The 4672-nt window shown below is 41.8% G+C and overlaps 1 pseudogene; it reads right to left on the bottom strand.

The window, feature by feature from the left end:
- Positions 1–270: 270 nt before the first annotated feature.
- On the bottom strand, positions 271–389 carry LOC136646855 (5S ribosomal RNA; annotated as a pseudogene).
- Positions 390–4672: the final 4283 nt, after the last annotated feature.

Raw genomic sequence — 4672 nt, forward strand, 5'->3', positions numbered from 1 at the left:
GTCCAAGAATACCCATTGAAAATCAGCCAGCCTGGGAAGTAAGTAAAAAAGATTTTTATTTACCTCTCACTGAATGTTTTCCCCACCACCACTACCATGTAGTATGCGCTCCATCAGTGCAGCTGCATGCTATGGAGTGACAGGGATGGAACTGGGCTGTAATGCTCCTACTATTACCAAATGGACTGAGAACCTTTTAATATCAGCATTTCAACAAATGGATTACAGGCAACTGGTTGGCAACCTTCAGTCTCGAAAGACTATGGTATAAGCCTACAGCACCCAGTATTCCCAGGTGGTCTCCCATCCAAGTACTAACCAGGCCTGACCCTGCTTAGCTTCCGAGATCAGATGAGATCGGGCATCTGCAGGGTATTATGAATTTACATATTTTTGAATATTTGGAAGCTTTTCTTAGACCTATATGCATATTCATTATTTATGGATTATGGTTCATAGAATATAGATTATTGAAAATATTTTATTTTTATTTTTATGTATCATCAACTTTTTTCCTGCTGCTGATTGTATTTGTATTATTTCGTTTTAATGTATTCTACTTTTTTTCTATCACTCATAAAGGGGGGAAAAACCTTTACCATTTATGAAAGTAATGATGCATTACAATACAAGGCTAGAATAATCTCCAGCAGCAAAAGTTGTTAGCATTAATTTGTGTTCAATTTCTTTTGCTGCACAAACATCAGATTATTAGAGACTTCAAAAATGAGCTGCTCGGGAGACTCTTTGCGAAAGGTACTTTGCCCTCCCCTGCTCATTCCTATCTGAACTTTTATGTGTCAAAAAATTAGTGGAAGTGATTTTATTACTCCTTACTTTTTTCATGTTTAAGCCAGGCACAATAGATCTTTATTTATTGTCATGGAAAAAAAAAATACTAACAATACTAAAATAGCAATTTATAGACTGTTTATAACAAAGAGATAATTTGCAAATGCCATGGGTCTGCATCACTGTGTGTGATTCATCAGTAACACATATCAATATGTTCTCTGTCTCAAATGCAGTTATTAATATATCTGCAGATTTTATTGTTAAGTGAAACATATAGCCCAATCCTATGAGGGCTGGTAAATCAATGCGGGGGTGCCCAAATCTTGTGAGAACTTGCACGATCCAAGATGATGAAGTCTGGGGTGAACAGATAGGAATGGTCAATGGGGACATCCCATGGCGCCCCTGTGAATGTGTCCTGGCACTCTAAGGCACCACAATGGACAGTTCGGGAACTTCCCTAAATGTACAGGAAGACAAGCCTCTTGCTGTAGCCCTCAGAAGGAAAACACAATGCAATGAAGCACTCAGCTCTATTGAAACCAGGGATCTGAGACTGGATAACCCACCAGTATATTGTAGAAAATTCTCCTCCCTTAAGAAGGACTCAAAGAGAGATCACTTCAAATCAAAGATCACAGTTTCATTATAAAAGAATAGAGATAGAAATATTGCATGTAAAGAAATACTCTTGTCACCTTTTAAGAATGAATGACATATTTTTATGCCCTAAGAGTGTGGTATGTTCTTGTCACAATGGTGAGTGTGTGATATGAGGTATTTGGTGTATCTAATGAGATTAGAAAAAAGTCCCCCTCCCCAATGAGTTTCACTGTCTCCCTGCCTCCCTCCCACCCCCCTGCACTGACTTACCAGTGCCAGTGGCTGTCCTCTGTCAACTGGTGCACAGACCTGGCTGCTTGCTGCTTGAATACTTGTTACATGCAAGAACAATGAGGACTGCAAAACACACTTAGCTATGCAAGAACCATTATTAGGCAGTCAATAGATTGTATTTGAGGCCTGCATAAATGGCAGTGTTTTTTTTTTATTTTTATAAACTGGGCTAACAATAACTTTATTTTTAAAGCAGCATCTCAAGGCTTGGCTAGGGGGAGTACTTCTTGGAGAGCAACGAGTGAAGGAATTGTGATTCATGGCTATGAAGTGAGAGTTAAAAGGAAATGTCATTAATAACTCATAAAAGTACGCTTTTCCAATTCATTCCTGATGAGTGGAGAGTAGGCATATTATCTGATCGTATGCATATTTACCCAAAAGAATGTGTTTCAAAAGTTCAGTGAGTTTACTCTCCTATAAGTGAATGCAGGGTTGTAGCCTTTTTCAAAAATGTGTTTGGAATAAAATAAAAAGTGCAAATGAAGAAAGCAGATGGATTTTGGGGAAAGGGGTGAGAGATGATAAGAGTCCAATTGCTGGGGGGGGGGGGACAGAAGTGGCATACCTAGGGGGGTCAGCAGGTGCAAGTGCTCCCGGGCGGCATGGCTGGGGGGAGCCGTCACCACCAGCCATGCTGCCCGGTTCCATGCCATTGTTGCGCCCCTGACCAATCGCCTCTGACAGCGTGTGAAGTTCCTGACAGCGTGTGGCCTCTCTGGCCCTTGGAAGGCCTTCTAAGGCCTTCAGCAGGCCTTAGAAAAGCCGTTCCAATTTTGGAGGGGGAAACTGGAAGTACCTTTCTAAGGCCTTTAACAGGCCTTAGAAGGCCTTCTGAGGACCGGAGAAGCTGTGAACGGCCTCTCCAGGCCTCATAAGACCATCAGATGCAACCAGAGGGGGCAGTATTTCCAGGCTTGTTCCAGGGCAGCAAAGACACCAGGAACACTACTTGGCCACAGATATGGGCACTGAAGGTAAACCGTGTGGCAGACACCAGCCCAGTCCAGAAGCAATGTTCAGTGTTCAACCGAAAACAGCTGTATCTCCAACTGAGCTGTAGCTGCCTCCCTTATCCAAGTTTGGAGCCTGCCAGTTTCACTCAGACAGCTGGGATCCTTCTCTCCCTGCCCATCAGGGGGAAGAGGACGATCAGCTAGCTTCACTCATAACTGCTTTGATTACAGAGTGCAACTTCACCTTCCCTCCCTTCTCTCCCTTCTATTCTATGGCACCAAGGGAGATTCCTAAGCTATTCTAGGGAATAAAGTCACAAGTAATAGACACCCTCCAGTTCCACGGACGATGCAGCCCTAACAGCTAGGATTTTATTTTTTATTTCAGATTTATATGCCACCTTTTCCTATGTTGAAAGTGATGCAAAAATGCAGCTGTAAAAACCTATAAATAAAAGCATACAGATTTTAAAAAAATTACAAAATGAAATGGATCAAAATGCGCTTTTTTCTCTTGCTTTTGCTTTTTTGTTTTTTAAATGAAAGCTGGCCAGCAATGCAGGTCAGCAATGGATGAAAACAGGCACCAGGAGGAACACGAAGATTCCAAAACAAATGTGGCCAGCCAGCTAATATGGCAAGCCTGCTTTACACCAATTTAGTTACAAAATAATTAATTTGATTCCGATGTTAATTTAAATATGGCATGGAAATCTGAGATTAAAGTAAAGACAGGAGGGGGAGGGGCAGCTTTAGAAAGCCTGGAGCACATTTTGCAGTGCACCTTGGAACAAACAGCTTTAACTAAAGAGTTAGTTAGCCTATCTCTTTGATGGCTGCATTACCAAGTCAGAGTCTTCAGGGTCTCATGAGGCTGAATGACAGAGAATATTGTAGTAGCTAGATGTAGGACACATAGAATTCAGACTTTTTGATCAAGTTGTAATAAACAGCTTTAATTAACTGGGCTTCCCAGGGGGATTAAAGAGAAGGGAAGAACACTGTTTTATTTAAGATTTGAACCACTGCCTCCATTGCACATTTTCAGTCAGAGTTTACTAACAGGATCCTCCTAGGGTTCACTTCAATGGAAGCAGAGCGGACAGTACAATTGATATATGTTCTTGTTTGGATTCATAGAGACTGCTGCAGGCACCATCTGTGTTTGGGAGCAGTAATTAAACACTACTGTTCTCTTTTCCCCTTTAGAAATGCATCTGTTGCAGGGGGAAGGGGACGAGAGAGAGAGAGAGAGAGAGAGAGAGAGAAATGATTTTATAATGATAGTCTACCGTATCCTTATTCATTCTGGATTTTTAAAAAATCTATATCAGTATTCGGTTAGGCAACTGTAAATGACTGTCTGTGTTTTCACATATGCAGCGCGTTGAGTAAGTTGAGCATGGAGATAATGTTTAATAACTTTCACATTCCATTTTGGTATAATTCTTCAGTCTCCTGGATTCACATCAGAGTGCAAGTTCCTGGGCTTCCACACTAATACAGCAGAGAACTAGATTATAATACAAACTGGCTAAAAATGGTATCACACATTATAAAAATAAATGAAACAACTCACTAGTCAGAAGAACCTGAAAAAGGAAGGCCATTGCTAGCACCTCTTTGGTGATTCTGAAAATATAGGCTGCAGTCGGGCAGTTTTCAGAAGGTGGTGCTGGGGGAGTCCTATTCAACACCTTGGCTATTGACCCTGTGGTGTCCCTCAGGGTTCAGTTCTGTTTCCCATATTTTTTAATATTTGCATGAAACCACAGGGGTAGGTCATTTGGGGTTCGATTGTCATCAATATGTGGATGACACCCAGATCTATCTGCACTTTCCATCTTCATTCACAGAGGCTGTGGAAGTCCTGACTTAGTGTCGGGAATCAGTGATAGGCTGGATGAGGCCTAGCAAACTGAAACTACCTGCCCCATTATCCCTCACTATTGGTGCTAGTGCAGCTGCCCTGATGAAGTGTGCGCTGTACCCAGTGGTAGGAGACGGAGATGGACAGCCAGCAG

The sequence above is a fragment of the Tiliqua scincoides genome, chromosome 3, assembly GCF_035046505.1.
Source record: "Tiliqua scincoides isolate rTilSci1 chromosome 3, rTilSci1.hap2, whole genome shotgun sequence".
NCBI lineage: Eukaryota > Metazoa > Chordata > Lepidosauria > Squamata > Scincidae > Tiliqua > Tiliqua scincoides.